Source organism: Rhinatrema bivittatum, chromosome 1, assembly GCF_901001135.1.
Source record: "Rhinatrema bivittatum chromosome 1, aRhiBiv1.1, whole genome shotgun sequence".
Classification (NCBI taxonomy): Eukaryota; Metazoa; Chordata; class Amphibia; order Gymnophiona; family Rhinatrematidae; genus Rhinatrema; species Rhinatrema bivittatum.
Window position 1 is genome coordinate 446,651,852 of NC_042615.1, and position 10,472 is coordinate 446,662,323.

Genomic DNA, 10,472 nt, shown 5'->3' on the forward strand with positions numbered 1-10,472 from the left:
AAATACATATTCCAAACCTGTAAAAAGTGGTGGATTTTTGACAAATCATATTTAACATATATTTCCATAATACATGTGTACTTGTGGGTAGCTCTAACACAAGCCATTTCTATAGAATTGCTTTTTTCGCCAATAGAAGTGCTTTTCTGCACCATAAACATGTAAATCCAGTACAAAAGAGCACCTTACTCAATTGTCAAATATGTCCTGTGCATCTAAAGGTAGCTGAGTGCCAGTAATTGAAAGAACTAAGTCCATCACTTCTCGCCAAAAGCCTTGAATCATGGGGCATGTCCAGAACTGGTGTTCGAGTTCCTGTTGCTCCCCTACACTTCATACTGTTAGCTTCCCCGGACATAGGAGACCAGGGCCGGGCCCCCTCACGTGGATGGGCAGGAAGCCTGTGCCGGCCTCCCCTGCCACCGTCTCCTCTCGCTGGACACCTGCTCGCAGTGGTCCCATGCCGCTGATGCGCTGCTCTCTGCCCGGCTCCCTAGGCACACGCGCGTGCTGCTTCGCCGGATTTAAAGGACCAGTGGTGGGAAAACCCTTCTCTTCTTGTGGAGATGATGTCACATGCCCCAGGTATTTATACCCGTTCCTGCCACCACCACTTCTCCTCAGCAACGGGTCCTGCTCTGTTTAGAGTGCGAGTTCTGCGTTCCTGCCTTTATTCCTGATCCAGCGTTCCTGCCTTGCTCCTAAACTCCTGTGCCTAGCCTTCCTTCTGGATTGACCTCCTGGTTTTGACTCTGCCTGGTAACCTGACTCTGCTTGACCTCTGCCTGTCCTGACCTCCAGCCTGTTTCTCCGTCTTCGCCTGTTTGCTTCCCGTCCTGACCTCTGGGCCTGTTCCTGGTTCTGTCTGTCTGCCGCCTGCCTCGACTTCTGCCTGCCTGATGCCGCTTCAGCCTCTTCCTCTGGTTCCACACCTTGAGAGACCCCCGCCTGTCCTGCCGGCCCCGGTACCCAAGGGCTCAACCTGCGGGGAATGAGGGCTGGTAAAGGTGAAGCTCCAGAAGGGTCTTCTCTGCCTGTTCCGCGTGCACGAGCGGGCCTCCTGCGCACCGGGCAGCGACCTGGGGGCGGGTACGGCGGGCGCGGCCACGCCCCCGGACCACCCCGGGCCGTAGCCACGCCCCCGTACCCGCCCCCAAAACGCTGCCGACACGCCCCCGAAACGCCGCGATGACCGGGCCCGCCCCCCCGACACGCCCCCTCGGAGAACCCCGGGACTTACGTGAGTCCCGGGGCTCTGCGCTCGCCGGTAGGCCTATGTAAAATAGGCTTCCCGGCGCGCAGGGCCATGCTCGCCTAAATCCGCCCGGTTTTGGGCGGATTTAGGCGAGCAGGGCTCTTAAAATCTGCCCCTCGGCGTATTTCCTGTAACATTGCAATTTCTGCCTTTGCTCTTTGTAAGGCTTGAAGAATTTTATATTTCTTAAAACTGACCCAATACCTGCCACATTCCAGGTGATATATCTTACTGTCGATTTATTCATAAATGGTTAGAAATAACCCACAAATATCATACAAGAATTAAATGCATCCCAGATCGTCCAGCTTAGGTCTGGTCTGCCTGTGATCCACGAATGCAGCACTTGCCAGTGGATCAAACTACACTGGACTAAATCTCATAGTAATATACAATGAGAAGGATGGCAATCAGACAAAACATAAAGCACCCCCAAAAACACTCCCACAAAATCAACCTTAGTCTGCTCCCACCTCCCCTTCCCCACTCCTACATATGTCTAACAAATCACCCCTCTCCTATTTATTTTATTTATTTATTTAACATTTTTTATATACCGAAGTTCTAGCAACAATGTTGCTAATCACTTCGGTTTACATATAACACTGGAGTGACTTAACATGTGTGTCTTACATGGAACAGGTAAATGAACTTGGAGAAAAATGGCCTCTACTCCTCCTAAGAGGAGTAGAGGCCATTTTTCACTTAAAATGAAAGTGAATAGGCTTCCCTATTCACTATGGGGCGGATTTTCAGAGCCCTGCTCGCGTAAATCCACCCAAAACCGGGCAGATTTACGCGAGCAGGGCCCTGCGCGCCGGTAAGCCTATTTTACATAGGCCTACCGGCGTGCGCAGAGCCCCGGGACTCGCGTAAGTCCCGGGGTTTTCGGAGGGGGCGTGTTGGGGGGCGGGCCCGAACTGCGCGGCGTTTTCGGGGCGTGTCGGGAGCGTTCCGGGGGTGGGCCCGGGGGTGTGGCTACGGCCCGGGGTGGCCCGGGGGCGTGGCCGTGCCCTCCGGACCCGCCCCCAGGTCGCGACCCGGCGCGCAGGAGGCCCGCTGACGCGCGGGGATTTACGCCTCCCTCCGGGAGGCGTAAATCCCCCGACAAAGGTAAGGGGTGGGTTTAGACAGGGCCGGGCGGGTGGGTTAGGTAGGGGAAGGGAGGGGAAGGTGAGGGGAGGGCAAAGGAAAGTTCCCTCCGAGGCCGCTCCAATTTCGGAGCGGCCTTGGAGGGAACGGGGGTAGGCTGCGCGGCTCGGCGCACGCCGGCTATACAAAATCCATAGCCTTGCGCGCCGATCTAGGTTTTTAGCAGATACGCGCGGCTCCGCGCGTATCTACTAAAATCCAGCGTACTTTTGTTTGAGCTTGGAGCGCAAACAAAAGTAGGCTATTCGCGCTCCTTTTAAAATCCGCCCCTTAAAATGGCCTCTACTCCTCCTAAGAGGAGTAGAGGCCATTTTAAGTGAATAGGGAAGCCCACTCCCAAACGAGAATCATAACTCCCTCTCCTTACAGAGTTTGCATAGGAATTAACAAAAATAAAGTATCTGATGAAAACTGCACTGTCCTTTTTTTTTTTTCCTTTTTTTTGGCAAAGCATTTCCTGAACTCTATGTAGTGGAGACTCCCTGTCACGCCACCAGTGAGTCCTGGGTGTTAAGTGGCAGTTATAGTCAGTGCAGGATGATTCAGGGGAGGTTCCATTCAAATGCAGCCCCTCCTGCCCCCCCCCCCCCCCCAGGTAAACACATATAATATTGTTGTGGCTAGAGCTCAGGAGGCAGTCACTTTTGGTTTGTACAAGTGTAGGAGGTTATTAGGATCTTAGCTTTTGTTGTTTTACAGGCCCTGCTTGGGGGTCTTGACCAGGGACGGGAGGGGTTTTCCTTTCTAGTGCACTCCTTGGCTGGTCTGGGTACATTTTTTTGGATTTTACCTTCTAAGTGGAAGGAGTCTTACTGGAGCCTGTACACCTCCTGTGCCCAGGGAATGGGAAACCCGGGAGCTGGGCTGTGCGAGTTAGGGAAGATCTGCCCCCTCCCTTCCCTCTGCAAGGAAGGTGGTGCCAGTGACCTGCCATAAGCATGCACTCTGCTGTGATCTTCAGTTTTTGGAAGATTTCGTTTTCAAGATCCAGGAGGAAGTTCTGACTGCCCTTCCTTCCTGACTGAAGCACAGGGTGTCCTGCTTCAGAGGATCCCTCCTAGCAGGGATCACAGCAGAAAAGAACAAAAGGGACTGCATCAGAAACAAAGAAATCAGAGGAAATCAACTGCGAGTAAAGGCAAAGCCCAACATCATTGAAGACACCCACTTGGTGCTTCTAAACCTTGGAGGAGAGAGAGAGAGTTTATCTCTCTGTACAGAGACAGTAACTTTGTAATCTTGGCCAGTTGTAAGGGGTGTCCTGACCATTCAAAGCACTCCCTCCCCACCTGGGGATTCTATTTTTCCAAGCCCTGGAGAGTAGAGGTCCCCATGGCTTGGGCATTAGATCTTGCTGCACAGATTGAGGAAGACTCTAAAAGGAAAGATTCTGTTGTGCTGTGGACAGTGTGTTGTGCCATCTTTCATACATTTTCAACAGTAAAGATTTATTTTGGACACTAACAAAGTGACTCCAGTGACTATTTGGCACCCACAGAACACACTGGGACATACAAGTTTCTTTTTCCCCAAGGACAAGGACACGGGAGCCACCCTTCCAGTCCCAAAGAGTAAAAAATACTTTTATGACCCTATCGGGTAGCAATCCGCACCTGGGGATGGGGTTACAGCTATATACGATTGCAGCTGAGGCAGATGTAGATCTTGGTAGCAATTAACCAAGCTATCAGCCATGGTCAGATACTCTTGCAAATCACAGCCACCTCTCTTTGCCAGGCCCTGTTACAATCCATATGTTTCCAGAGTGCTGCAAAAAATTCCAATGTCAGATGCAAATCTCAAAAACAAGTAACTAACAAGAAAAAAAGGAGAAACAGAATATTTCTCAAGAATGTATGAGTTCCAATTACACAATACTCATCAGTGAAACATTTTGCTCTAGTCTTGAGTGTTCAGCTGCTTTGGTCAGACACCATTGAGGACAATGAATTGATAAACGACTGTGTTTCAGCAACTGATTCATAAACTATGGGCTGATTACCATGAACAACTTTCAACTTGGCAGGGTACTGCAAATAAAACTGCAGGTTAATGTCACAGAGTGTACCAACAACTCACTCATTCTAACTTAAGGAGCCCAGTTCAAGGTTTTAACCCAGTCCTCCTCAAGGCAGAACTCTGCAAGGGATTCTGGGTGAAGGGAGTTTGCCTTCATCCTACCATAAAAACCCAGGCCTTAAAAAGTTTTGGGGAGGGCCCAGGGAGCTGGTATAGGACCTCATGATACATCCTGACGGTGGACGTTTACCTGTTAGTTGTGCCTGACACAAGGTCAGCTACTATCTTGGTTCTTGTATCTTTGAAGCACTGTAAATAAATATCTACACCATAACTAAGTTGGTCCAGTTTTATTATATTCCTGAACCTTTCCTGCAGCCGCAGTAGGCCCAAATACGCTACAGTTCAGTTCAGCCATTTTGGCACACACTGGAGAGAAGGCCTTGCATTTTGCAGAAACTGCAGCTGAGTAGTCTAAAAAAAAATCAGGATCAGTGTGCCTTCATAGGAGAGGTGACTATTTTTTCAATATAAACGCGTGATTTCAGTTTTGTGGGCTGAATTTAATAATTTGCCTATTACGGGATGCGGTTTATTCCTAGCTATCAGTCCTTTCCCCAAACAATATGCTCATTTTATTTTAAGGGGCCCGTGATGATTTGAGCCATGTTTCAAGTATGTGCTCTATATTTTTCTCCTCTGGGAGGCCCACAAATCTTACATTGCCCCGCCTGGACCTATTTCCTAAATCCTCAAGTTTTTCTTCATACTTGTTGTTTGCAGTCTTCAAAGTGGTTAGTTCAGCTTCCAGATCTGTGATCCGATCATCTAGGCCCAAAATCTTGTCCTCTGCTACCTGAATCCATTTGACCGAATCAGAAAGCATCGCTGAAAGATCATCAAATTTTGCATATATTTTTTCAAGTTTGTCAGCCAGTGTGACTGCTACTGCTGCCACTATCTCCTTTACTCCTCGATCCGGTTGAGTTCGTCTTGTCTGCCATTTTGATAGAGACAAACTGAAAGCAGGGTCAATCTTTTCTTGGCAGTATGGTGGTTATACCTCACTCAAAACTTAATCTAATCTGGTTCTCTTTCAGCCAGTTCAAATGTCTCGGTTATGTGTTGGATATTGACATAAAATCCAGTTTGTTTGGGAGCGGGGTCCTGGAGCAGAGAAGAACACATCCTCTCTCTCTCACTACATCACGTGATCCCCATGGAGATGAATTTAAAGGGTTTGAGAGGGAGAGGAACCTGGAAGCAGAAGGGAGGGAGAGGGAGAAATGACAGGAGAGAAGATGAGCGTGAGGGGGAAAGAGTAGAGGGGTGATGATGTATCACATTATCTCTCTTTAAAATCTTAGATATGCCTTTGTATGTCATTGTGGCAATGCGCATGTGTTTGGTCCTCCAGAAGGCGATGGATTTGGCTGGATTCTATATAAGAAACTTATAATAACTAGTGGATTTGGCATGCAGAGGCATGAGGGCAGTCAGTCCGTCATATCCTGAGTTATTTCCTTTTCTAAAGCCCTGGGCTATGCCTTTAGTAATGGCTCCCTCTCTGGACACCTCTCACCCAAGCAACCAATTTCACTTCCCTAGAGCTTAAAGGTGTGAAGCTTGAAACACTATAATTCTAAACCCTTTATTAATCCCGTTTTTTTCCCCCCAATCATCACACAGTCACTCAAATATACTAGAGTCCAACTTTATTTTCCTTCTCCTTTAGTTACATAACAGGGTTAAGAATGCAACCCAAAATGTCACAGAGTTTAGGAAATGTCAATTAGCTTCAGTGCAGGACTTAACATGTGTTAGTGCCTGAGGCCAGGTTAAATAGCTGAAAGAAACATTTAAGTTTGTTACATTTATTTATTTATTTATTTATTTATTTATTTATTGAGTTTTTTATACCGTCATTCGGTAGAGCCATCATAACGGTTTACAGATTATGTATAATTAGTAGTTAACGGTTTACAGCTTATGTATAACTTAGTAGTTAAACAACAGTAAAAACCAAATGAACAGTACATATTTTTCTTTGCAGTTGTGAAACAGTAAACTAATGTTAACAGTAGTAGATATGAAAATGTTTCAAGTTCAGGAAGCATTACAAGGTTGGAAAGGAGGGAGATGAGGTTCGGGGAGCAGAGAAGGAGGTTTATATATGCGAGTTCAGTTGAGAGTTGGGATATTCAGAGGCCTGAGAGTCAGTGAGGAATTTGTGGAACATAAAAGTTTTTAAGTCCTTTTTGAATGTTTTCAGGTTGTGCTGGGTTCTTAGTGCTTTAGGAAGGGTGTTCCAGAATTTAGGAGAGGCGATGGAAAAAGCTCTTTCTCTTGTAGTTGTTAGATGAGCATCTCTGATGGGGGGGATGTTTAAGTATCCTGTGTTGTTTGAATGTGGGTTTCTTTGAGGGTTTTGGGGGGTTATGTTTAAGCTATTAAGACCTTGATGGTCATCATTTAGAATTTTGTGGATGATGGTCATTGATTTATAAGCGATGCGTGCAGTAATAGGGAGCCAGTGAAGTGATGTCAATATGGGTGTTATGTGATCACTTCTTTTTTTTTCCTGTTAGTATTCTGGCAGCCGAGTTCTGGAGTACTTGGAGTGGCTTGAGTGAAGATGAAGGTATGCCAGTTAGCAAGGAATTGCAATAGTCGAAGATGGAAAAAATAAGTAGTTGTAGGACAGTTCTGAAATCGCAAGGGTTGAGAAATGGCTTCATATGTCTTAGGGTTAGGAGTCTGTGGTATCCTTCTTTAGTTTTATTTGCTATGTGGTTCTTGAAAGAGAGCTCTTTATCAATGATAACTAATAATGATAATAATGATACATAGAGCTTTCATTAATTTTAGTGACTGCATTCACAGTTTCAGGTTTCACACTTATTCCAGTGTACTTCTTTAACTAAACCTGCCCTTTCATCTAATGGCTATTTTGTGTAAACTGTAAACCCTCTGGAACAGTGCTCTTGGACTGAAGATACAGTTTCTTTTCGTAAACCACTCATCAACAAGTCATTGCTAGTTTCAAATAATCTAGAGCAGTACTCTGGGACTAAACCCAGATTTTTCTAGCAGGACATTCCTTAACAATTCCCTCATCATCTGCAACCAGTCTGTAGTTGTGCTTGTGAACCAAATCAAGCTTCTTTTAGGGAGAATTACTCAACCCCACCCCCCCCCCCCCCCAAAAAAAATACAAAAACAAGCAAACACAAAAACCAACCAAGAGCAATGTCAGGGCTTTTTCCCCAATATGTACTATTATTCTTTTAGGGAGATTAGGTCTACTTTTGGAAAACCCTGCTGTTACACTTTTTCTCTGGTTCAAGGAGGAATTTTTACAGCTAAAACATTTCACAATCAAGCCTCCTTGTATCACTCTGTTCATTGAGAGTTTAGATTATAACTGGGTCAAAGTATAACTGGTTCCCAAAGGAACTCACACCTTCCACATTCATAAGGTTCTCAATGTTGCAGAACTAAACTTAATCACTTTCTTCTCTTTCCCTTCAACATAAGTGTTCAACAGACTTGTATATAGATAACTTTGGCTTTTTCCTAAAGTCAGTATTCAGTAGTTAAAATAAGGCAGTCTCTTCCTAGATAAAAAGCTTTTCAAAGTGTTTTTTTTCCAGTCAGCAACAGAGTCCTCCTTTGCCACCTCCTTCTCCATAGCTGGGGCTGGAGATGAGGACTGCTTGCTCTCTCTTAGTGCTACTGCAGATACTTCTTATACACTGAAGCAGCTACCAAAGGAGGTGTGACTAGCCACACCCAAGGCTCATTCCTCCCTGCTGGCTCTCAGTCAAAATCGGTCAGCAAGGAATTCTGGGGGATATAGTCTTAAATCCAAGTGATCTCAGTTTCTCAGCCCTGTTATTCTCAGACAATGAAACAAAATGCTGCTTTTTTGAAGGCACAGTCTCTCTTCTGTGCAGGAACTATTACCAAATCATCACAGTCATCTATGAAATTCACTCAAATTTCTTTTTCTGTGTGTGGTCAGTTTGAATTATTCATCCTGTTCTTGCTTAATCAGGACATATTACAATTTCTTTCAAATAGGAATGATCTGATTAAAGGACACCTGACTACAATAGGTGCCCTCTTCCACTTCTCTTAGCAGCTTCTGCTTTAGAAAAAGTGCAATGCCAGTTTGGAGAGGAACACCCATGGACATATTGAGTGCATGCTCTCTATCCCTGTCTCCACTGGGTGTGCTACCACTCATGCTTCTGCTGTCAGTACCCCAGTGAGGGATAAGAAGAGGCAGATGAACAAGAAAGAGGCTGAGAAACAGAGGAGATATTGGTTAAACTGGGAGACTGGGAACTGAGTATGAGATAGAGAAACTGCTGAGCGCCTAAGAAAGAAGTGAGAGAAGGAAGGCAATAGTATAGGAAATGGATACAAGACCACTGGAATTGGGTGAGAGAGAAAAGGAACTAGGGAGAATGGGAAATAGGGACAGGGAAGGTGATTTAAGAATGGGCGAGTCAGAAATAGAGATGGGGCAGGAAGGAATGTGAGAGGCAGATGGATGGAGATAGAGATCTTGGCAAGGGTTAGAGATGGGGGAAATTTAGGGGAAGAGGGTGAGTGGAGGAGATGAGGCATTAAATAGAGAGGAGATTGTAGGCAGGAAGGGTTGAGAATGAGAGATTTAGTGCTGGTAGCATGAGAGGCTGAAAGAAGAAGTTTGAGAACTGGGAAGGCAATGGAGTAACAGATGGATAGTTGGGAAAGGGTAAGTAGAGGAATTAAAAGCAGAGAAGACAATGGAGGAATGAGACCAGAGTGGAAGGATAAGATGATAAAATAAGTAGATGAAGAGATTGTGACAGAGAGAAGAGAAATACAGTGAGATGTGATATTATAGGGGAGAAGTTTCAGGAGATAAATGGAAAGGAGAGATAGATGAAGGATGAGAGAAGGAAAGAAACATGAGGAAAAGGAATTGTGCAAAGACAGGATGAAAGCAGATGAGTAAAAACCAAAGGCAGAACAATTTTCAATGTAAATTTGTGACTTCAAATTTTAACTTTTAAAATTTTACTTTAAACATTTTTAAATGCAAATTATATATTTTTGTTATGCGAGTACTTTAATTTTTACAGTTATAAGGTACATTTTCAAAGAATCCTAATGCTCATGTCAATTGTACTTAAATATTAGGGATGTGAATCGGGCTTCGGACGATTGAAAATATCGGACGATATTTTCAAAATTGTCAGAAATCGGGGGCTCCCGATAAGAGAACCCCACGATTTTGTTCGTGGGGTTCTCTTATCGTTTGGGGGGAGGGTGGGAAAAATGGCACACCAAAACAATCCCTAAACCCACCCCGACTCTTTAAAACTGTTCCCTTAGCTTCCCCCACCCTCCCGAACTCCCCCAAAACTTTTTACAAGTACCTGGTGGTCCAGTGGGGGTCCCGGGAGCCATCTTCCGCTCTCGGGCCATCAGCTGCCACTAATCAAAATGGCGCTGATGGCCCTTTGCCCTTGCCATGTGACAGGGTATCTGTGCCATTGGCCGGCCCCTGTCACATTGTAGGAGCACTGGATGGCCCGCGCCATTTTTAAAGATGGCGCCGGCTGTCCATTATTCCTACCATGTGACAGGGCCTGGCCAATGGCACAGATACCCTGTCACATGGTAAGGGCAAAGGGCCATCGGCACTATTTTGATTAGTGGCAGCCGATGGCCCCGAGAGCGGGAGATCACTCCCGGGACTTCTACTGGACCACAAGGTACTTGTAAAAAGTTTTGATGGGGTTCAGGAGGGTGGGGAAAGCTAAGGGAACAGTTTTAAAGGGTCGGGTGGGTTTTTTTGTTTATCGGCTTGGGCGCAGCCAATAAAACCGCAATCGGGCCGCACAAAAAAAAAATTAACGATGTGAATCGAACCGGAATCAGAACCGATTCCAGTTCCGATTCACATCTCTATTAAATATATTCATCTTTTCCTTAATTTAAAAAAGTATTCTAGATAAAGATGGTAACTTTCAAACCAGCGCATGGGCAC